We start from the raw sequence: 25,754 nt of genomic DNA, 5'->3' as shown, positions 1-25,754 counted from the left end.
TTCTTTACATGAAGAAAAAACCTCCTGATACACGTCCTAAAATAATCCTTTACCAGTTTGAATCTGTGTCCTCGGTCCTATTCTGAAAGTTTACCTTTTCTGTACCATTTTTTATCATTTACGTCCAAAAGATCTCCTCTCAGATGCTTCCTTTCCAATCTTTCCTTATAACTTGGACTCCTGACACCAAGGGGACAATTTTCAGCAGCGTGCCCAAGCATTAAAGAGCCTTCAAGGTGGCCAAGATGGGGTCTTGAGCTGAAATGCAAATTTGGCCCACATTTAGCGCAAGACGTCATCTTGGTAAAGGTGTTGAAGCCTGCGCTAGGAACAGACACCTGGAGGCTTGCCACTCATTAATGAGGTTGTACAGTGACTAATGTTTGTCCAGACGTCCTCGCCTAACGGCGACCAGTTGTTTGGGAGTAAACAAAGTGTTGATATGTATTTTTAAGCGCTACTTAAAGAGATACTCATCATTCCATGTTCACTTGGTGCTGGAGCTGTGAAAAAGACCTCTAAAACACATTGAAAGATCTTCTGGGACAAATTGACAAGACTTCACTAATGCTTTATCAATGTTTATTCCAAAGATTCTCTGAGGACTTCACTTAAAATGAGTGAGTGCTGTGCTACTCTATCTTGTTGCACACCTTATAGGAGTCACCATGAGTCATAAGCATCTTACTAGGGATGCCACCTGGTCTGCAGGAAGAATGGGAGGAGGACATGAGGCCAGGCAGAACACCACCAGCTGCTGCAAAAGAAAGGGATAGGAGGGAGAAGATAGCATTTCCTCTCCTCCTGCCCCACAACCCCCCACCCTCAACCCCGGGTACAGGACATCCCCCCTCCTCTGGACCTCCTTCACCAGACCTCCACCTCTGAGAAACTGTGCACCCCTTCTTTGGTTCCTGAGTCATCCTGTAACATGCAACTGTGTTTTCAGCGAGAGCACAGTCCGCACCTTCAGTTGAAGTGAGTATAAAGAGCCCAAATACACAACTCCACAAAAATAGTGTCGAATTAGTATTTGAGTGCTAAACCTGCAAGTGTCAGTTTCAGCATCTCCAGGCAAGTTCAAATTATGGTAATCAGCAATTAGGACCAAAATTGCGTGTTTAAACCAGATTTTCATAAAGGTGAATCATATTTTCACAGAATCTATTTGCCATTCTTTTCACCCTTTGGCCAAAAGAACTGCCCAAGAGCCTCCATAAGACATGGAATGTCTCTGTGAGCAGAACTGAACTCAGTACTCAAGGTGTGCCCTGACCAAAGTACTGTACAGTTTGATCACCATTTGCTCTCAATTGCATTCTACCGTTTTGGTTATGTTGTTCAACACTCTATTGACTTTGTTGATTGATGCTCCATATTAGGTTAGACATGTGTAACACTGAATCTACAAAGTCTCTAGAGGGTGAAGTTAGTCTTGGGCAGTAGAGCAAAACAGGTGATAGTGAATTGGAAGCTCATTTTACACGTTGCCTGATTGTCTTTTCCATAGAAGTCAATGAAAAAGAAAATTGGGCAGGCAGTGATACGAGCTACTGATTCAGTATTGCCCGTTTTGTGCTACTGCCCAAGACCAATTTCATCCTGTTAGATCTCTTTCCATTTCATCCTTAGCTATCTCAACATCACTCATAGGCCATGTGTGTTGCTTAGTTTTCCATCCTATGTCCAGTACTTTGCACTTATGTGCATTAAATTTCACCTGTCATTTATTAGTTCATATAGTTACTTTGTCCAACTCATTCTGTACTTTCTGAGCTGCTTCCTCCTGTTCCATTCTCCCTCCAAGCTTGGTATCATCAGCAAATGTGACCACTTAGCATCAACGTTCCCTCTAATCATTTTTGGATTGCGTAGATGATTAATTAAAAATGTGGCCCCTTTAAATTTTTTTGTGTGACTGCATCTTAAAGGGGAACACAGTTTACATTGCTTTACATTGAGTTTGAGTCCAGAACAGTTACGTAAATGAAAAGCAATAGTGTTCCCAATGCCAAGTCCTGGGGCACCCACCCAATATTTCCATCCCACTATGATGTAACTCCTGAAATAAATATTCATTGCTTTCTACTCTTCAACAAGTTTCTTATCCATTCCTAGAGTCTACCCTGAAACCCCACACTTTGGGCTGAATTTTTTTCTCTGGTCAGAGGTGGGTTCGGTGGCATGGAGGGCGGAGAATCTCTGTGGAGCCGTCCGCCAGGAAATCCAGCGCCATACTGCAGTGTGCCAATTCTGTCAGAGGTGGGGAAGTACCATGGCAGTACTGATGTCTCGATGGGACGATATTGTAATTTAAATGTTTGAAATGCTGCTTTAATTAAATTTGAATCTAATTCACTGCGATTCAACAAAGGTTCTCAATTTAGTGGTTGATGTGTGTCGCTCACATGCCTTCAGTTTCGTCACTTTGAAAAGCTGGCGTCACCAAGGCAAGAGTCCTCAGTGCCACGAAAGAGAAGGTAACCTAACCTGAGTAGCACAGGGTAAGTGGGGTTTACAGTGGCCATTGCCGCTCTGCTATGTGTCCAAGCAGCGTGTGTGTGAATGGGGGGGGGGGTCTCTGAAAGGGGCTTGTGTGTGTGAAAGGGGGAACTCTGCAAGGGGCTTATGTGCAGGGATAGGCACTGACATGTTGCACCACGGACATTTGAAAAAATTATTGACTCAGCCAAGGGCATGGGGGCAATTAATCTGTATATAAAGTGTATAGTCAATTGAACGCCATCAAAACACAGTCCGATTTAAAACATATTTCTCCCTATAAATAAAGTTGCTAAGCACACAAACATCAATGAAGAGCAGAACAACTGTATTTGCTAGCTAGCAAGTAATGTAGTAAACAATGCCAATGTGAATTACTTTTGTTGACAGAATAGAGCGAGCTAGAACCATGTCATGGGTTGGTAGATGGCCCTTATCGGATGACCTCTGTGGATTCACACTGTGTCAGGAGTGCAAATTCATCCAATAAATCATGAAACTCAAGGAGAGGATTGTTATTGTGGTTATTGAAGTGAGGCAGTAGAAAAATCAGCAATCGGAAGATGGACCATTTCTCACACTGCTGTTGTCACAAGACAATTTAACCCATGATGGTCTCAGTGCAACTTCTCCACCTGCTTGTAATATGTGTCTGAAGACAGGGCAGCCAACAAAAGGGCAGTGATCGCCAAATCAGGAGAATTTCATAAAATGGAGCAGATAGTACCTCAGAAGAGTCATGTACAGAAAAAAACAGAGTGGGACAGGAAGGGACAGAGAGATTAACAGTAGCTAGCCAAGATATGTTTATTCGTTTTGACAGAGTGTTAAATCAGGTCCTGGATTCTAAAATAAAGAAACAACAGCATCGCTCATGGACAAATGTCATTTATTCACCAAAGCTAGTGACAAAATTAGATAATAGACAATTACAAATAAAGAGGTCCCTTCAGTTCCTTCAATAAAGCGATTCTCTTAAATTCACTTATGTCTATATCTTAGTCTATCACTGTCAATTCTAATTCAGCTCTAACAAGATAATTATTAACAAAAAGCTTTTCTGCAAAAGGTAGAGTGGTTGTTACTGTATGTATTATTCTGTTACAAAATGTTTAACCGTTATCTCTAAGATTGAACTCCATCCAGACTATCCAATTTATGTCCAAGACAAATCTCTTACCTGTTATCAAAGGTGTACTTGTAATGTAATGTAATTATATGATTCAGAACAGACAACTTTCAAATGACATTGGCCGTTCAGATTATCTGTCCTCAAATTGGATAGTAAATGATGCACATTGCAGTTATTAAACTTTGACATACTTGTAAAACTTGCTGCAGCAAAAAAAATCAGTTAATGATTATTTCTAACATGGTCATTGAAACATAACAAATTTTTACTACGTCTTCCCTGACAGTTTTTAAAAATGCAAACACAGCATGGATTTTGTTAAGGAATCGTAGACAGTTCATCTTAGGTTAAGGTTTATTAAAGCTATCTGTTACATTGTATTTACTAACTATTGTATATGGGCCAGCAGCATTCTGCTTTTGCCACTATCTCTCAGCCCCATTACACCATACTCTTGTATTCATGAGGAACTTACAGTGCTGACTTCTGGAGATTCCTTGGATTTTCTTACCTATTTTCCCCTCAATACAAGTTCTGGAACAATGTGAATCCAAATGGATAGCAGCGGAATTGTGACATTTATATGGAAGTAAAAGTCCTGCAACTTTCAATATGTCACTGAGCTTGTGTCCCAAATGAAAGTAATGCGTGCCAGAGCGTAGAAATCAAGACATTCCCTGAGTGATTTTTGCCATTTTAAAATGCAAGCCTTTAAACTTGCTTTTTAAAATAACTTAGCTGCTAGGTTATTTTAAAACACAAGGTTAAAGACTTGGAACAGGGGTGTTCAACCTTTTCATATAGGAGGCCACGTTATAATTTTTGCCTTACATAGGGGATGAGTGAGACAATTACAGAAAAATAAAGGCATTAAAAATGTATCTTACTATTCACCAAAAGAACAACAAATGTGCAGTTTTGTGAAGAATGAGAATGAGAAGACTGATTTATTGACTTACTTTTTCGGCACTATGTTGGACATTGATTTGATGAGATACCTGATAATTTTTTTGTTTGCACAAGTAGTCAATATCTGCCCGCACATTTGTAGCAATGCGGAGTATTCTGGATAGATGTCCATCTGTCAGGAGTGATCTTGATTGCTGTCTCTCCCTCCTCTCTCCGTCTGTTTGTCTCGCTCTCTATGTGTCTCTTTCTCTCCTCCTCACCCTCTGTGTTCCCCCCTCTGTGTTCCTCGCCTCTGTGTTGTCCCCCCCCTCTGCTTTGCTCCTTCCTTCTGTCATTTCCCGCCTGTCATTCTCCCCCTCTATGTTGCCCCCCCATGTCGTTCCCACTCTCTCTGTCCCCCTCTCTTTCTGTCCCCCCTCTCCCTCTGTCCCCTTGTCTCTCTGTCCCCCCCTCTCTTTGTTCCCCTCTCTCTCTGACAGTTGCTGAGAGTGAGAACTGACAGCAGTGCAGCTTCATGGTTGGCCAACATTTTAAAAACTTGCAACTGTCAGTTTCACAGCTGACAAGTGCTGAGAGCAAGAACAGCGGCTTCCGGACTTTGGGCAGCTTTGTGGTTTTCTGGCAGGCTTTTAAAAAAGTTCATGTCACAAGTGGGATCACCGCCTCTTTGCACACCCGCTGCAGCTCCTGGTGGTGGGATCATAAAATTCAGCCCAAATTGAGTTTAATTGATTGGGTTTCATGGTGTACTTTGTCAAATGCCTTTAAGAAATCTAAGCACTAAGTAGGGACTTCTACTGTCCTTTTGAGAATGTTACTTCCGCCATTAGGTTGAGGTGGTCAGTCAGGCAGGATCTTTCCATTCTGAGTCCATGTTGGCTGTAGTAACTTGGTTTTTATTATACAGATAAGGAGTTTTGGTATATGGGGAAAAACTTTATTCTGGCAGGAGGGTCAGTAACCAGAGGACACAAATTTAAAATAATTGGCATTAGGGGAGAGACAAGGAGAAATTCTTTTTGTCAATGTGTTGGTATGATCTGAAGTGCATTGCCATTGCCAGGGTGGTGGAAACAAATTAAATAACAACTTTCAAACAGAATTTGGTTAAATACTCTTAGGCTTTATTAATAGAGATATTCAGTACAAAAGCAGATAAGTTATGCTGAACTCTGGTTTATGGAACTCTGGTTAGACCACAATTGGGTGTTGCACCAGTTCTGGTCGCCACACTTTAGGAAGGATGTGAGGATCCTTGAGTGAGTGCCAAGGAGATTTGCCAGAATGGTTATGGGGATAAGGAATTTTAGTTCCAAGGTTAGGTTGAAGTTAGGGTTGTTCTTCTTGGAGGGGAGATCTGATGGAGGTGTACAATATTATGACAGGCTTAGAAAAGGTAGACAAAGAAAAGCTGTTCCCATTAGCTGATGGTGCAAGGACTAGAGGGCACAGATCTAAGATTTTGGGCAAGAGATACAGGGGGATGTGAGGAAAAGCATTTTTATGCAGCGAGTGGCAATGACCTGGAACTTGCTGCCTACAAGGGTGGTGGAAGAGGATACGATTATGAAAGTGCCTCTGTGTTGTTAAATATATTTTTTGAGGATTTATTTTTGAAAGATTGAATAAATTTGAAACTTTGGGGTTTTCAAAGGGGGTCATGTAAAGGTCACTTGACTTTGGAAAACGGTCCCTGGAAATGTTTTTTAAAAGGGCATTGAGAGGACTTGTGAGGAAAACAAGCTTTTCCAGGAAACCACTTGACTTCCAGCAACAACAACGAGCCTTTTTGGGAAACCACCTGACTTCCAGCTGAATGAACAACAGGGAGCTTTGGACACCTGGAGAAGTTGTTTACAAAGAAGTGACAGGTCAAGACTGATGGAGGTCAAAAGGTTGACCTCCTGTTGTCGGTTTTCCTTTTGAATTGTTTTTGAGTTAGGGTTGAACTGTATACAAAGGAAGAGAACTTCCAAGGAGAGAAGAGAACTTCCAAGGAGAGATGAGAATTACCAAGGAAGGAAAGAACCACAACCCAGCTTAGCTTTCCAGCACTTCTCTAAAAGACCCTGAGAAGTCCACTGTGTCAACTCATCTTGTCTCCTGTCTTTGAAGAAAACCCTGCTAAATTAATTCTCACCGCCACCTGAAAAGAACTGTTCTAAAAGATCCCAGTGACCCGTCTACGTGTAACCGGAGGCCAGACTGTCTGCCAGTTTTGGAACACAACATATCTTATCTGCTGTTTCTTCAAGAATGAGCAAGTATTCAGCTTGTGTTTTTTTTTTTGGTCTGTAATAGAGTTCTAAAAAACAAAAATCCCTTTATTTTTCCAATTAACCAGTGTATGTATCTACGTGCGTATGCGGGGCTAAGGTAAAAAGGGAACTTTAATATTTCAATCTGTGTGTTTATGCTTTACTTCATTACTGGTTAAGACTTGTTTTATAATAAACTGATAATTTTGTTGTTTATTAAAGAAACAAGTTTGGTGTGTTTTATTCTGGGATAAAAACGGAGTCTATGATTGACTATATCAGTAAGTGGATAAAAATCTAAATATATGTTGTGACCAGTGGAGAATTGGAACTAGAATAAACAGTGCACGCCTCCCGCTTCCGTCGTAACAATACACTAAATGATTTCAAAAGAAAATTGGATGGGCGCTTGAGGGAATGAACTTGCAGGGCTACGGGGATCAAGCGGGGGAATGGGACTGACTGGAATGCTTTACAGACAACCGTCATGGATTCAATGCGCCGAATGGCCTCCTTCTGTGCCATAATGACTCTATGATTTGAAAAATGAAAAATAATTGTAGGGCTATAGGGTAAGAGCAGGGGAGAGGGAACTAATTGTAGCTCTTTCAAAGACTGGCCCAGGGACACCCAAGGCTGAATGGCTTCCTTCTATGCTACATCATTCTGTGATTCTATGAAGTGTAACACGAGGATAGCTTCCTTCCTTTTGCACTGACTTTTGGTGAGACTAAGAGGCCTGTTTTGGCCCCATGCTTGAATATTCATATTCACCATATTCACCTGCTCCAATCTACTCGCAGTTCCTCAGTGTCCAGTGATTCCCTCATAGTGGTTGTCAGTACTTCACAAATCTCCTCCCTAGTCTCTTTAAGCTTTTAAGCTAATAAACACTGTCAATTTTCAGGTGGAAAACTGGGCCAAAGAAGACCAATTATGAGGCACAACATCCTGACTATGATCTGCACCTGTATTACAGGCACACAGCATTGATAAAGGTGGTTTTACAGGCATCCCAGGCAGCTCCCTAAAACAGGAGTTAGACATCTTATATCTATAAATGCTTGTTTTAGGCCCCTTTGCAGAAATTGGTTTGAATTCAGCAGAGCAGGTGCCAGGCCCACTCTGCTCAGGATCTTTCCAGCACAGACATGATGGGCCAAATGGCCTCCTTTTGTGTTGTAAATCTTTCTTTGTTTCAGTGGCTGCCAACAAAATACCACTTTTTATTTTGAAAGATGTTGCTGTGGAGCCAAAAGGAGCAAGAGTGCTCTCCCCCCCACACCCCAATAAACAGTACTCACAATCAATGCTACCACTGCCATTCCACCCCATCTCCCTGGATTTATCTTCAGACTGACAATCATTTATTTATAAAATGAGTAAGTTGCCTGTGGAAGTGTGACAGTGCTTGCACAAATAATGTATCAGGTTGAACTTGGTCCTCCAGATTGGCATCCATTTCAGGCCTGAAAATGGACCTAAAGGAATTTCCACCCCCTTTGCTTTACTTCAACTGTCCCTGTTTGGGGAGGGCATGTTGTTCGTGTTTTTCCTTGTGGATACTTGAAGGAAATTACTATTCAGAATATTAATGATCTTGAGCTCAGCCTTAGTTTTGAAATAAAAACTAGAAATGCTGGAAATACTCAGCAGGTTTGGCAGCATCTGTGGAGAGAGAAGCAGAGTTAACGTTTCAGGTCAGTGACCCTTCATCAGAACTCAGGAGAGAAGAGCAGAACTTTTTCAAGGTAGGCATTCCTGGAAGAGAAGTTGCAGTGAATTAAACACTAAAATAAAATCAAAATACTGCAGATGCTGGAAATCTGAAATAAAAACAAGAAATGCTGGAAATACTCAGCAGGTCTGGCAGCAACTGCGGAGAGAGAAGCAGAGTTAACGTTTCAGGTCAGTGACTTTTCATCGGAGCCCTCTGTTTTGGAGTTGTTTGCATCCTTTGTAATAATTTTATACTAATTTTTTTCTCCCCATGTCTCTCTCAACCCCTCTTTTCTGCATTTTCTTGTATTGCTGCCAGTGAATGCCTTCCCCTTCTCCCTTTTTGTAGGATTGATGGAAATTATTCTTCGTATTTATATCAATTTAAATTTGATTATTACCCCAGTTTGGATCACATTTGTTTAGTCTGAGCTTGGTAGTTTTCATTTTAATTCAAGGGGTGCAGGGAACTGCCACCTGCCTGCAATTTAGGAATCAGCCCATCTGTTTTTGAAGAAATATTTACAGTTGAAACAATCCAAATGTGCTGTACATAACATGTACCTCACAAAAATATGCCCAGCCAGGTGTATCTGTTGTTAGATACACAGTGCAATCCGAAACACTTAACATTAACTGCAGCCTACTAAAATGCAGCTGCTTTAAAGCACAGCATGATAGGCACTGAATTTCCACAGTCCTGGTTTAATTTGAATGGATGTGCAGGGCAGACTGGTCTTTTTATATATATTAATGACCTGGACTTGGCTTTGAAGGACATAATTTCTAAGTTTACAGATGACTAAAACGTCAGAAATGTACCAAACAGAAAGGAGAATTGTAGCAGACTTCAGGAGGACATAGACAGGTGAAATGGGCAGAGATATGGCAGGTGAACTTGAATGCAGAGAAGTGTGAAGTGATACGTTTTGGAAGGAAGAATGAGGAGAGGTAATATAAACTAAATGTACAGTTTTAAAGGGGATGCTGGGACAGAGAAACCTGGGGATTCACACACACAAAACTGTGAAGGTGGCAGGACAAGTTAAATAGGCATATGGCTCTTTGGCTTCATAAATACAGGCACACAGTAAAAAAGGAAGAAGTTGTTCTCAACCTTTATAAAGCACTGATTAGGCTTCAGCAGCAGTATTGTGTCCAAAGCTGAAGCACTTGCAACCATCTTCAGCCAGAAGTGCCGCGTGGATGATCCACCTCAGCCTTTTACTGAGGACTCCAGCATCACAGATGCCAGTCTTCAGCCAGTTCGATTCAGTTCATGTGATATCAAGAAACAGCTGAAGGCACTGGATTCAGCAAAGGCTATGGGCCTTGACAACATCGCAGCAATAGTACTGAAGGCTTGTGCTCTGGAATTAACCATGCCTCTAGCCAAACTGATTTAGACAACTACAACATTGGCATCTACCCAACAAAGTGGAAGATTGCCCAGATATGTCCTGTCCACAAGAAATGGATAAATCCAATCCAGACAGTTACTTCCCCATCAGTCGACTCTCAGTCATCAGAAAAGTGATGAAAAGGGTTGATGACAGTGCTATCAAGTGGCACTTACTAATAATCTGCTACCCGATGCTCAGCTTGGGTTCTGCCAGGGCCACTCAGCTCCAGACTTCATTCCAGCCTTGGACCAAACATGGACAAAAGAGCTGAATTCTAGAGGTAAGGAAGTAACTGCCCTTGATAACAAGGCAGCATTTGACTGAGAATGGCATCAAGGAGCCCTAATAAAATTGAACTCAATGGCAGTCAGGGGGAAAACTGGTTGGAGTAATGCCAAGCACAAAGGAAGATGGTTGTGGTTGTTGGAGGCCAATCATCTCAGCCCCAGGACAATACTGCAGGAGTTCCTCAGGGTAGTGTCCTAGACCCAACCATCTTTAGCTGCTTCATCAATGAACTTCTGTCCCTCATAAGGTCACAGTGGGATGCTCACTGATGATTGCACAGTGTTCAGTTCCATTTGTAACTCCTTAGATAATGGAGTAGTCCATGTCCAAATGCAGCAAGACCAGAACCACATTCAGTCTTCGGCTGATATCTGGTGCAAATGTAACTTGTCACTTAGAATCATAGAATGGTCACAGCACACAAGGAGGCCATTCAGCCTGTCATGACTGTGCCAGCTTACTGAAAGAGCAAATCAGATAGCTCCACTCCGCAGCCTTTTCCTGTAGCCCTGCAAATCTTTTCTCTTCAGGTGCTTATCCAATTCCCTTTTGAAAGCCATGATTGAATCTGCCTTCACCACACTCTCAGGCAGTGCATTCCAGATCCTAACCACTCACTGTGTAAAAAAGTTTTCCTCATGTCACTGTTGGTTCTTTTGCCATTCACCTAATATCGGTGTTTGCTGGTGCTCAATCCTTCGCCAATGGAAACAGTTTCTCCCTATTACTCTGTTTAGATGCCTCATGAGTTTGAACACCTCTAACAAATCTTCTTTCAACATTCTCTTCTCTCAGGAGAAGAGCCCCAGATTCTCCAATTTATCCACATCACTGATGTCCCTCATCCCTGAAACCATTCTCGTAAATCTTTTCTACACTCTTTCTAAAACCTTCACATCCTTCATAAAGTATAGTCCCCAGAATTGAACACTGTTACAGCCAGGTGAGGAGGGAGTCTCAGGATACCCTTTCACCCCTTCTCTTGTTTGACCGCAGCACGAGTTTATCCTTACTTAACACAGTGGTTGAGCTTCCCACCTCAGTGAGTGTTTGCTCCTTTTCCTCTAACATGATTGCAAAAGAACCAATCAGATAGGTTTTCTTGAGTTTAAACAAGAAAGAGATAAGTTTATTACACTTAACACTCTAACCCGATTTAAAATACTAAAAATACGCTACACATTCATACGAGAGTCACACACACGCAAATAGATTAGAGGGAAACAGACTTGGTGGTTGGATTAAAGTCGGGAATAAATGGAATTTAAATACAGTATGTGAGTCCAATAGTCCTCAGTTGAATTTGTAGTCTTTGAAGTCTTTTCTGGGCTACGTGCACAGTGGTTGGCTTGATTGGCTCAGGGCTACTGAAGGCAGAAGGGTGGTGGTTGATTCGCGTCCCCTGGTTGCTGGCTGTCATGGTCTGTAGGCTTGGGAGGGTTCCCAGTCGCAGCTGGATCTTCTCTTGCTATTTTCTGGCGAGAGAGAGAGAGCCATCTGCTGCGTTGCGAGCTTTTCAGTTATTGCCTCTGCTGTCTGTGTGACCAAGCTTACAGTTTCTTCAGAGTTGTGCAGGCAGTCACATGGCTCTATCAAACCCCTTTGTTTTTAATAAGGTTTTTTCTGGAATCTTCTCTGAGATTCAAGGTGCTACATGCCTCAGGAGGTCCAATCACACTTGGAGGGGGTGGCTCTTTCAAAGTCAATGCGTATTGATGGCCTTGACGACACGGCTGATAAAGCCACTCTTGGTAATTCAATCACTGAGAGCAAGCCATTGTTCTGGCTGAGTTTGGTTAGACTTTTCGTCTCCAGTTTAATCTCCTGGTATTTCAAATGTAACTTGCAGTGGCCATCTTGGCTGCCAGTTTTTTAAAAGTTAAATTGCAGGATTTTTGCACTAAAAGTCTAATGTAAGGTTCCAACCAACAAAATTAATATTTCCTATTTGGCATGTAGGGTTTTTCATGGCAAAACAATACTTGAATTGAGGCTGAACCAGTGTCTTATAAAGGTTCACAATAACTTCCTTGCTTTTGTACTCTATGCCTCAATTTATAAAGCCCAGGATCCTGTATGCCTTATTAACCGTTTTCTCAACCGTCCCTGCTACCTGCAATGATTTGTGCACATATACTCCCAGGTCTCTCTGCTCCTGCATCAGCTTTAGAATTGTATCCTTTATTTTCTATTGTCTCTCCTCGTTCTTCCTACTAAAACGTATCACTTCACAATTCTCTGCATTAAATTTAATTTGCCATGTGTCCGCCCATTCCACCAGCCTATCCATGTCGTCTTGAAGACTGTCATTATCCTCTTCATAGTTCACAATACTTCCAAGTTTTGTGTCATCTGCAAATTTGAAATTGTGCCCTGTACACCCAAGTCTAAGTCATTAATATATATCAAGAAAAGCTGTGGCCCCAGGACCGATCCCTGAGAAACTCCACTGTATACCTTCCTCCAGTCCATAAAACAACCATTCACCAGTACTCTCTGTTTCCTGTCGCTCAGCCAACTTTGTATCCATGCTGCTACTGTCCCTTTTATTCCATAAACTTCAACTTTTCTGCCAAGCCTATTATGCGGCACTTTATCAAATGCCTTTTGGAAGTCTGTATACAGCACATCAACTACATTACTCTCATCAACCCTCTCTGTTACCTCATCAAAAAACTCAATTAGTTAATTAAACATGATTTGCCTTTAACAAATCCATGTTGGCTTTCCTTAATTTATTCACATTTGTCCAAGTGGCTGTTAATGTTGTCCCGGATTTTTGTTTCTAAAAGTTTTCCCACCATCAAGATTAAATTGACTGGCCTGTTGTTGCTGGGTTTATCCTTACACCCTTTTTTGAACAAGGGTGTAACACTTGCCATTCTCCAGTCCTCTGAGATCACCCCCATATCTAAGGAGGATTGGAAGATTATGGCCAGTATCTCTACAATTTCCACCTTTATTTCCCTCAGTATCCTCAGATGCATCTGATCTGGTCCTGGTGACATCAACTTTAATACCTCCTCTTTTTCAATTTTTAGCCCATCCAGTGTCTCAATTAGCCCCTCTTTGTGACATTTTCCTTGGTAAAGACAGATGCAAAGTACTCATTTACCACCTCAGCCATGCTCTCTGCCTCTATCCATAGATCCAGTTTTTGGTCCCTAATTGGCCCCACCCCTCCTCTTACTACTCTTTTACTATTTATATGCCTATAGAAGACTTTTGGATTCCCTTTTATGCTAGCTGCCAGCCTCTTCTCAAAATCTCTCTTTGCCTCAATAATTTCCTTTTTCACCTCCCCTCTGAACTTTCTATATTCAGCCTGTTGTCACTTGTATTATCAACCTGACATCTGTCATTCACATCCATTTTCTGCTTCATTTTACTCTCTATCTCTTTCATCATTCAGGGAGATCTGGCATTGCTTGCCCTACATTTCCCCTTCATGGGAATGTACCTCGATTGAACCCAAATCATCTCTTTAAAGGCAGTCCATTGTTCAAGTACAGTTTTGCTTGTCAATCTTTGATTCCAATTTACCCAAGGCAGATCTGTTCTCACCCCACTGAAATTGGCCCTCCTCCAATTAAGTAATTTTACTCTAGATTGCTCCTTGTCCTTTTCCATAGATAACCTAAACCTTATTATACAATAATCACTGTTCACTAAACATTCCCTTACTGACACTTGATCCACTTGACCAATCTCATTCCCCAGAACCAGATCCAGCAGTGCCTCCTTCCTCATTAGGTTGGAAAGATACTGATCAAGAAAAATCTCCTGAACACACTTCAGGAACTCTTCCTCCTCTCTGCCCTTTATAGTATTACTAACCCAGTTTATATTCAAATAATTAAAGTCCCCCTCTCTGCAATTTCCTTGCAAAATTGCTCCTCTATACCTTTCCCACTAGTTGGTGGCCAATAGAATACACCCAATAGTGCAATGGTACCTCCATTGTTGGTTAACTCTAACAAAATAGATTCTGTTCTTGACCCCTGTAGGACATCCTCTCTCTCCAGCACTGTAATGTTCTCCTTAATCAATACTGCCACCCCTCCTTCTTTCTTTCCTTCCCTATCTTTACTGAACACCTTGTATCCAAGAATATTTACTCCCTAGTCCTAACTTTTTTGAGTCAGTTCTCTTTTATTGCCATGACATCATACTTTTATCTGTTATCTGTGCCTGCAGCTCACCAACCATATTTGCCACATTTTGTACGTTTCCATGCAAGCACAGTAAACCTAATTTAGACCTCGTACTCTGACCCGACCTTACTAATTCCTCCTCTAGTTCAAACTGTCTCTCCTATTCCTTTTTGCATCTTGTTTCTCCTTTCCATTGCTACATCTTGGTTCCCATCACCCTGCCAAATTAGTTTAAACCCTCCCCAATAGCACGAGCAAACTTCCCCACAAGGACATTGGTCCCAGTTCTGCTGAGGTGCAACCCATCCGACCTGTACAAGTCTCATCTTCCCCTTGCCCCGTCCCAATGCCCCAGGAATCTAAAGACCTCCCTCATGCACCATTTCTTCAGCCACACATTCAACTACTCTATCCTATTTCTATACACACCAGTGTGTGGCACTGGAAGTAATCCAGAGATTACTACCTTTGAGGTCCTGCTTGCTAGTCTCTTCCATAGCTCCCTAAAATTTGCCTGCAGGGCTTCATCTCTCTTTCGACCTATGTCATTGGTACCAATATGGACCACAACTTCTGGCTGTTCACTTTGCAACACTCGGTGATATCCTTGACCCTGGCACCAGGAAGGCAACATACCATCCTGGATTTCATGTCTTCGGCTACACAATTGTCTGTCTCTTCCCCTTACTATAGAATCCCCTATTACTATTGTTTTCCCAATGTTCCACCTGCTCCTCCCACCACCGTACAGCTGAGCCACCGCACTGCCATGGACTTGGCTCTGGCTGCACTCTCCAGATAAACCATCATTCTTGCCAGTATTTGGAACTGAATACCAGTTACAGAGCGAGATGCACTCAAGGGATCCCTGCATTACCTGCTTAGTCCTCCTTGACTGCCCAGTGGTCGCCCATTTGCTCTCTGCCAGCATACCATTAAGCTGCACATCCAGAACGTGTTATCCACATAGCTTTCAGGCTCATGGATGCACCACAGTGATGCCAACTGCGGCTCAAGCTCCCAAAGCTGGAGCTTGAGGTCCTCCAGCTGATGACATTTCCTACACATGTGGTTGTCCAGAACACGAGAAGCATCCTGGAGCTCCTCCCATGGAATTGCCTGGCAATTACTATTGTCCACCAAAGCCACTAAGTATTATCACCTCATTCCACGACAATATGAAAGGCACAATTCAGCATAGCGGTGCCTCATCAGACCCCTTTCCTATCCTGAGTGGCATGAAACAGGGCTGTGTTCTCGCACCTACACTGTTTGGGATCTTCTTCTCACTGTTGCTCTCACATGCGTTCAAGTCTTCAGAAGAAGGAATTTTCCTCCACACAAGATCAGATGGCAGGTTGTTCAACCTTGCCCGTCTTAGAACAAAGACCAAAGTACGGAAAGTCCTCATCAGGGAACTCCTCTTTGCTGACGATGCTGCATTAACATCCCACACTGAAGAGTGTCTGCAGAGACTCATCGACAGGATTGTGGCTGCCTGCAACGAATTTGGCCCAACCATCAGCCTCAAGAAAACAAACATCATGGGACAGGACGTCAGAAATGCTCCATCCATCAATATCAGCGATCACGCTCTGGAAGTGGTTCAAGAGTTCACCTACCTAGGCTCAACTATCACCAGTAACCTGTCTCTCGATGCAGAAATCAACAAGCGCATGGGAAAGGCTTCCACTGCTATGTCCAGACTGGCCAAGAGAGTGTGGGAAAATGGCGCACTGACACGGAACACAAAAGTCCAACTGTTTCAAGCCTGTGTCCTCAGTACCTTGCTCCACGGCAGCGAGGCCTGGACAACGTATGTCAGCCAAGAGCGACGTCTCAACTCATTCCATCTTCGCTGCCTCCGAAGAATCCTTGGCATCAGGTGGCAGTACCGTATCCCCAATGCAGAAGTCCTTGAGGCGGCCACCATCCCCAGCATATACACACTACTGAGCCAGTGGCACTTGAGATGGCTTGGCCATGTGAGCCGCATGGAAGATGGCAGGATCGCCAAGGACGCATTGTACAGCGAGCTTGTCACTGGTATCAGACCCACCGGCCATCCATATCTCCGCTTTAAAGATGTCTGCAAACGCAACATGAAGTCCTGTGACATTGACCACAAGTCTTGGGAGTCAGTTGCCAGTGATCGCCAGAGATGGCAGACAGCCATAAAGGCGGGGCTAAAGAGTGGCGAGTCGAAGAGACTTAGCAGTTGGCAGGAAAAAAGACAGAAGTGCAAGGAGAGAGACAACTGTGTAACAGCCCCAACAACCAATTTTATCTGCAGTGCCTGTGGAAGAGTCTGTCACTCTAGAATTGGCCTTTATAGCCACTCCAGGCACTGCTCCACAAACCACTGACCACCTCTAGGCGCTTACCCATTGTCTCTCGAGACAAGGAGGCCAAAGAAGAAGAAGAGACAATTGCCAAGAAGAGAAAGTCTAACCACCTCCCATTGACACTCAACGGCGTTACCATTGTTGAATTCCCCAGCATTAACTTCCTGGGGTCACCACTGGCCAGAATCTTAGTTGGACTAGGCGCAGAAATACTGTGGGTAGAAGAACAGGTCAGTGGCTAGGAATTCTGTGGCGACTAACCCACCTCCTGACCCCTCAAAGCCTGTTCACCATCTACAAGACACAAGTTAGGAGTGTGATCGAATACTGTCCACTAACCTGGATGAGTGCAGCCTCAACAACACTTAAGAAGTTCAACACCATCCAGTGCAAGCAGCCTGCTTGATTGGCACCACATCCACCACCTTAAACATTCACTCCCTCCACCACTGACACATCATGCAGCAGTGTGTACCAACTACAAAATGCACTACAATGCCTCACCAAGCCTCCTTCAACAGCACCTTCCAAATCAGCAGTTTCTACCACCTAGATGGACAAGGACATCAGGCACATGGGATCACCACCACTTCCAAGTTCCCCTCCAAGTCACACACCAACATGACTTGGAAATAAATTGCCATTCCTTGACGGTCACTGGGTCAAAAACCTGGAAATCCCTCCCTAACAGCACTGTAGGAGTACCTTCACCACACGTGTTGTGAGTCTTCTGGTCCGATCAATGCTCATATGAGATTGGTGTAGTTGTTGTAGTATGTCACGTCTCAATGCTTCCAGTATGATGACCTGTTTAGCTTTAAAAATAACTCCCCTGGAAATACCAAGTTCATTTCAGTACGCCCAAAACTGTCTTATGTGCTTGTGGACATCCTGAATTGAGTCTGGCCATCCTTCTATGATCTTGTTCCAAAGAAGCTGTAGTGTTGGATTCTTCGCTGTCTCAACCCGCAACGCCATTTCTGCTGCGTAAATTTCATCAGGTCCACATGGAATACATCCTCTAGCTCTATGTCTAACAAGTTAACCTGTAAATCAGCATTTACTTCTGCAGTCTTCGTCGGATTGGGTAACCTGTTTAGTGTGTCGGATGTAACCATCAGATTGCCAGGTTTGTCTGCACACCGCAGTCGTAACCTTGTATTTTTACCATTATGTGTTGCAATGTCGGTGGTGCGCTAATCAATGGCTTCTGCCAAATCATCTCGAGCGGTTTGTGGTCTGTTTCCACCGCAAATCTCTTCCCAAATAGGTATGTGTGAAAACACATAATTGCAAACACCAATGCTAATGTTTCTCTCTTGATGTTCAAGTAGCTTGACTGCGCTGCAGACAAAGATTTCAATGCAAATGCAATGGGCTTGTCTTTCTGCAAGATATATGCTCCTAATCCTTTCTGGGATGCATCCACTATGAGAGTGGTCACCTTTCTGAGGTCAATACACTGGAACAACATTGCTTTCAATATCGACTTCTTCAGTTCCTGGAAAAGATGTTGGTGGGCTTCGTGCCAAACAAAAGGCACTTCCTTCTTCAATAATTCCTAAAGAGATGATGCTTCATGTGCAAATTTTGAGATATACGGAGATAAAAAGTTGAAGACACCTAAACAACGCTGGGTCGTGGCATCGCATGAACATCCTCCAGCTTGCTGGGGTCAGGACGAATACCTGCACTCAAGTATATTGATTCAAAAAAGTTGATTTGTTGTGCATTGATCTTGCTTTTATGACTGTTTAATACCAGCCCTTCTTTGCATGCTGCCTGCATCAGGTGATGTAGATTTCTGCCATACTCCTGTTCCATCCTTCTCACTATGGCAATGTCACTGTTATGCATATGCAATCTGGTACTGTACAAGTAATATGATCCATATGTGACTTAAAGAGATCTTGGCTAACCGATAGCCCAAAAGGAAGACGTTGAAAACAATACTGACCAAATGGGGTGCGGAACGTAGTCAGCTCAAGACTTATCAGCCGAATGTACTGACCAATAATCACTCTTTGTGTCTAGTTTTGAGAAAAATTTGGCTCCTGTGAAATTTGGGTTAATTCTAGTGTGGGAATCTTGTGTGGACAATGCTTGAGCACTTTGTTCAACCTTTTCAGATCCAGACAGACTTTACGTGAACCATCTTTCTTGACTACACTCATGATTGAGCTGCACCAATCCATGTGTTCTTGTACCTTTCTGATGGTCCTATCAATTTCAAAAGAACATAAGAAATAAGAGCAGGAGTAGACCATTCAGCCCTTCGAGCCTGCTCTGCCATTCAATGAGATCATGGCTGATCTTCTTCAACACCATTTTCCTGCACTGTCCCAGTGTCCCTTGATGTTTTTAATATGTAGAAATCTATCGATCTCAGTCTTGAACATACTCAATGACTGAGCCTGCAAAGCCCTCTGGGGCAGAGAATTCCAAAGGTTCACAACCCTCTGAGTGAAGAAATTCCTCCTCATCTCAGTCCTTTATTCAGAGACTGTGTCCCCTGGTTCTAGACTCACCAGCCACCCTTCCTGCAACTACTCTGTCGAGCCGGTAAGAATTTTTTTTCCATCTTGTCCAGTTCAACTTTCAACTTGGACTGAATGTGGATGCTACATTTGCATGGTGGGTCGATTGATGGTACAGCATCCTCTCTTAAATGCAAAGTGGTGGCTGACTTGAAGCTGCCAATTCTATCAAAGCAATCTGGGGACTGTGCTGTTAGATCACTGACTGAAGTGATGGGCATATCTCCTGATTCTGGTTTGCCTTCTGACACCTGGTTGATCCCATGTATCATCACCAAGGTTAGATCTCGGTATGCCAGTAGACCCATAATCAGTGGGCCTTTGTCTCTACAATGTAAAACGTTTGTGTCATCCAGGATGACTGGTTATATTTACACGCTATCACAATGGATCCTAAGCAGGAATGGCTGATCCGTCGTATGTAGACAATTTTACAGCAGTTGGTTTCGCGAAGGCCTTCCATTTGTTTGGGCACATTTCTTGTAGAATCTACAGAGGGAGTAGGTTTGCGCTCACCCCTGTATCAATTTTGGTCAATAACATATGTTTGCCAACTTTTTGTGGATAGATGATCTGGATCATGGCAAAAACTTCAGATAGTGCAATGTGTTCTGTGATACGATGGTATGGAAAATGTGCTCACCTCGCCTCGCATCAGCTTGCTCTTCGTTGTTACTGTCCGCTTTGTCCGCTACCTCGTGTGGGCTTTTCCTGCCGAATCTGCTCCAGTCTTTACTGCCGCCTGAAGGTACTGTCTGCTTGTGATCTGCTAGAACCTTTGCACAACTCCTCGCACCTCCTTCAGTCTTTAATGCATTGTTTCTCCCTTCATGCCACATGCTTTGCAGAAATCAAAGAATTCTTTGTCACGTGTAGAAGTCCACATCTGTTACACGGCTTTCCAGACTTGGATACTCTCGTCAGTGTGTTCATTGTTGAGGTTGTATATAGAACTTGTAGACTTGGTCGGCCTGCAATGATGGCTTCATATTTGCATCCGTCAGTGCTGCAACCTTTGGATTTATGTAGCAGGTCTTTCTGAAATGCATCGATAATTGTGAATGCAAACACCGGCTCGGTGATTCTTTCTGCTAGCTCTGTGTCTGAAAAGTCGCAGTATGCACCCTTTTCCCTGAACCTTCTAATTAAGTGTTTAATGGACTCATGGGGTTGCTGACAAAATGTCATAAACTCTGGTCTATGGATGTGAAAATTAATTTAGACTCTTAACTGATCTTCTAGAGTTATTCAGATTTTTTTTAGATCCCTTCTGTGAGCCCAAGTATATTTAATTGATGCCGGCCTTTGTTTCCAATTGCAATATGGATTTTGATAGCCTGCTTATCTGGCTCAGAGACTCCCAGGTTGACAAACTAAAGCTCCAATAATAAATCAGCCTCTCTCCAATTGATGCACAAAAATTTTCAGTCATTTTCCAGTTTTTCAGGACTCTCCTGCTGCTTACTGTGTTTTAAAACAAAGTCCCTGTCATTCTGATGAAAGGTCACTGACCTGACACGTTAACTCTGCTTCTCTCTCCACAGATGCTGCCAGACCTCTGAGTATTTCCAGCATTTCTTGTTTTTATGTCCCTTTCATTTGCTGTTCAGGGCCTGAATACTGCAGTGACTGTAGACGCTGCAGTTCCTCAGCTTGCCACAGCTTGTCCTATTGCTGAAGCATTATTTAAGATGGGTGGCACAGTTGTCGCTTTTGCATGCTTTTTCCTGTCTCCGCCCATGAAGCTTGGTTTTGGCACCATGATGCTTGAACAGCCTGTAATGGAGGCACAGACTTTTCCAGACTCTTACTTTCATTTTTGCTGTCAACTTTCACAACCCTTTTGGGCCCAATTTCAACAATGCTTCCAATTTCCCTTGCTCGCGGTCCCTGCCTGGCGCTATACCTCTTGATGCACTGTTCCGATTTTTAAAAATTACAGAAGTTGCTGTGTAGTGGTCTTCGGTTTTTATACCACACACTCTTTGTCGACTGAACGGTTTTGACTCCTAAGTTTGCTTTTGCTACAAGCTGCTTCTAGCTTCTTCACTATCGATCACTGCACATGATGAACTTAGATTTCAAGAATCTTCGAGTCTCCAAATCTTCAAATCTTCACCACTGCTGGCCGATGCTGTATTTTTGGGCTCTAAAATGAAATAAAAACTCCACCGCTGCCACCACATTATGTTTTCTTTTCCTTGTGCTTACTAAGACTTTAGTCATCAAGGCACTAACCATGCATTGGGGTCAGTTAACATTTAAATACTGGGTTCCTTTACTAAGGGTAGTAGCATAGCATTACATTGCAAGAGAAAATCTGTACATGTCTGGTCTGTCTGGTGATCAGCAGCAAACTGAGAGTGATACGCAGTCACATGGAATGTTACATCATTTCCTCTCTAGCAAGTTGTACTGAAAATGTACCACACCCACTTAAAGGAGTACTACAACAACATGGACTGCGGTGGTTCAAGAAGGTGGCTCACCACCACTTTCTCAAGGGCAATTAGGGTGGGGAATAAATGCTGGCCTTGCCAGAGATGTCCATATAATGGAATCCTGGACTTTATGAGACATGGAGTTCAAAAGCAAGGAAGTTATGATGAACCTTTATAAAGCACTGGTTCAGCCTCAACTGGAGTATTGTGCCCAGTTCTAGGCACCACACTTTAGGAAGGATGTAACAGCTTTAGAAAGGGTGCAGGAAATATTTATGGGAATGGTTCCAAGGATGAGAAACTTCAGTTACATGGATAGATTGGAGAGATTGGCTGTTCTGCTTAGAGAAGAGAAGGTTGAGAGGAGGTTTGATAGAGTTGTTCAAAATCATGAGTGGTCTGGACAGAATAGAGAGAAACTATTCCTGTTGTCAGAAGGGTCAAGAACCAGAGAACACCAAGTTAAGGTGATTGCCAAAAGAACCAAAGGAGACCTGAGGAAAAGCTTCTATGCAGTGAGTGGTTAGGATCTGGAATGCACTGTATAAGACTGTGGTGGAGGCAGATTCAATGGTGGCTTTCAATGGAAGCACCAGACGGGAAAAACTTTGCAGGGAAAGGGCAGCGGAATGTGGCTAGCTGGACTGCTCTCATAGAGAGCCAGCATGGACTTGATGGGCCGAGTGACCTCCTTCTGTGCTGTAACCATTGTATGATTCTATGATTCTCTGATTCAGCAGCAGATAAGCTAAGGATGAAGTTGGGCAATGTTACAGAGGTGGAAATAGCCGGTATTAGTAAGAGTGTGGATATGTTGTCAGAAGTTCATCTCATGGTCAAATATGACACCAAGATTGTGAACTGTCTGGTTTAGTTTCAAACAGTTGCCAGGGAGAGGGACGGATTCAATAGCTAGGGAACAGAGTTTAGAGCTTTGGTCTTCCCAATATTTAATTGGAGGAAATTTCTGCACATCTGGTACTGGATGTTGGCTAAGTACTCTGACAATTTAGAAACAGTACAGGAGTTGAGCGACGTATTGGTGAGGTATAGCTGAGTGTCATTGGTGTACATGTTAAAAGCTACAGCTGTGCTTTTGACTGATGTCACCAAGGGGCAGCATATAGATGGGAAATAGGAGAGGTCCAAGGACACCAGAGGTAATAGTGCAGGAGTGGGAAGAGAAGTCATTGCAGCTGATACCTGGCTACCATTAGATAGATAAGAATGGAATCAGGCAAATACAGTCCCACTTAGACGACAATGGAGAGGCGTTTGGAGAAGGATGGTGTGGTCAACCGTGTCAAAGACTGCAGGCAGGTTGAGCAGGACAAGGAGGGAAAGTTTAACTTTGTCATCACATAGGATGTCACTTGTGACTTTGATAAGAGTCGTTTCAGTACTGCAGTAGGGGCGGAAACCTGATTGGAGGGATTGAAACATGGAGTTCTGGGAAAGATGGGCATGAATTTAGCAGGCGACAACATGTACAAGGACTTTTGAGAGGAAAGTTAGCTTGGAGTTGGGGTGGTAATTTGCAATCCTCCAGTCCTCTAGTACCCCTCCCATATCTAAGGAAGATTGTAAGATTGTGAACAGAGCTTCGCCAATTTTCACCCTTACTTTAGAGGCCTGCTACCCGATCCGAACCCGATTGACCCGACGACATGTGTCGGGTTCGGGTCGGGTCGGGCCCATCTTCAGGGTACGGCGTTCGGGCTCGGGTCGGGTCGGGTCAGGTCAGTCCGGGCACACACAGTAAGTGCTCTGCTGGTAAGTGTTGAAATGATAAAAACTTACCTGAGCTGGGAGTCCTGGATGAAACTGAGTCTGCACGATGGGTGAGTGATGTCACTACGACGTCATCGCGCATGTGCTGCAGCTTTGGGGAGATCCCGAGTCTGAAGGTAAGTGCAGGGATGGTCAGGTCGGGCTTGAGTCCGGTCAGGTTGGGGCGGGTTTAGGTCGGGTCAGGCTCGGGGCAAAATCGGAGAGACTTGGTCCGGGTCGGGCTCGGGTCCACGGTCGTTCGGTCGGGTTCAGGTTGGGTTCTTTTTTCCCGACCTGAGCAGGCCTCTATCTTACTTCCCTCAGCAACATAGGATGCATTCCACCCAAACCGGATAACTTTACTACTTTCCTTTCTTTGACTACATTTTAACATTTTATGTGTATGTAAAAACCTTCTGGGTTCCCTTTTATGTGACCTGTCAATCTAATCTCATACACTCTCTTATTTCCTTTTTCAGTTCTTCTCTGTACTTTTTATATTTAGCCTTCTTCCTTATGGAATTATGAACCTGATATTTATCATAAGCTTCCTTTTACAATTTCATTTTAATCTCTATATCCTTAGTCATCCAGGAAACTCCAGCTCTGGATGTCCTTCCTTTCTCCCTTGTGGGAATGTGTCTAGTCTATACCTGAACTATCTCCTCGTTGAAAGCCATCCATTGCTCATTTACTTTGCCCTGTAACATAGGTAACACAAAAAAAGGTGTTATGTCTATTTCAATTCACTGATGCTAATTATTAGGTGATAGAAAGAAAGAACGTGCATTTATATAGTGCCTTTCATAACCCAAAACCCCCAGCAAAGAAATGCATTTTTGAGTGTAGTCACAGTTGCAATTTAGGAAAATCTTTGCAGTCAACTTGCATACAGCAAGATCCCACAAATAGCAATGAGAAAAATGAAAAGATAAAATGTTGGTTGAGGGATATATATCAGGGAGAACTCCCCTGCTGTTTTTTGAATACTGCTGTGGGATCTTTCATATTTATCTGAAAGGTTGGACAGGGCCTTGGTTAACATCTCATTGAAAGACAGTACCTCCAACAGTGCACCTTCTTTCAGTACTGCACCGAGGTGTCAGCCTAGATTAAGTGCTCAAATACCTGGAATGGAGTTTGAACCCACAGCTATCTAACTTAGGACTGAGCTTCCTATGATTGAGGAATGGCTGACAACTGAAACTGAAATATATTGCATCACAGAGGATTTCTTCACCACTCATTTGTAACATTTCAGTCCAAAGGACATAACTGTAATATTTTCCGAAGTTCATACAGAACATCAAATAACTGGCTCAGTAAGGGACTGATGTATAAAAATAAGTTCAATAGTCAGAATTTAACCATAAACTTGCATTAATGCCTCAGTATGAACATAAATTAAAATTAATAGTTAAACAAGGTACGAACTAGATTCTAAAAAAGAGACTAGAGATTTTTTTTTGGATCATGGAAGGGCAGCTGAGACATGTTGCTTGCAATTCCTGCACCATGTGGAAACTTCAGGGCAATTCATTTTTAAAAATATATTCTTTCATGGGATGTGGGCGTCGCTGGCCAGGCCAGCATTTATTGCCCATCTCAAAGTGCCCCCGAGAAGATGGTGGTGAGCCGCCTTCTTGAACCGCTGAGTCCATATGGTGTAGGTATACCAACAGTGCTGATAGGAAGGGAGTTCCAGGATTTAGACCCAGTGACAGTGAAAGAACGGCGATACAGTTCCAAGTCAGGATGGTGTGTGGCTTGGAGGGGAACTTGCAGGTGGTGGTGTTCCCATGCAGCTGCTGCCCTTGTCCTTCTAGGTGGTAGAGGTCGCGAGTTTGGAAGGTGCTGTCGAAGGAGCCTTGGTGCGTTGCTGCAGTGCATGTCGTAGATGGTACACACTGCTGCCACCGCGCCGGTGGTGAAGGGACTGAATGCTGAAGGTGGTGGATGAGGTACCAATCAAGCGGGCTGCTTTGTCCTGGATGGTGTCGAGCTTCTTGAGTGTTGTTGGAGCTGCACCCATCCAGACAAGTGGAGAGTATTCCATCACACTCCTAACTTCTGTTTAAACTAAATTGTTAGGGGGATGGGAACCTGAGAGGGAGCTCAGGTTAGAGGAAAGTAAAACTGGCAACTTGTCAGGGGTGTGGGAACCAGGAGCAAGTATCAGAGAGGAATACCAAGGTGCATGGAATACTGGGGGAGATAGATAGCATGAGAGTGGGGAATAGTAAGTTATTAGGTGGGGTCAGAGTAGGGGAGAAAGTAATAAAGTCTGAATCAGGGT

This window comes from Heterodontus francisci, chromosome 5 (assembly GCF_036365525.1).
Source record: "Heterodontus francisci isolate sHetFra1 chromosome 5, sHetFra1.hap1, whole genome shotgun sequence".
Taxonomy (NCBI): Eukaryota; Metazoa; Chordata; class Chondrichthyes; order Heterodontiformes; family Heterodontidae; genus Heterodontus; species Heterodontus francisci.
This window is presented reverse-complemented; position numbering follows the sequence as displayed.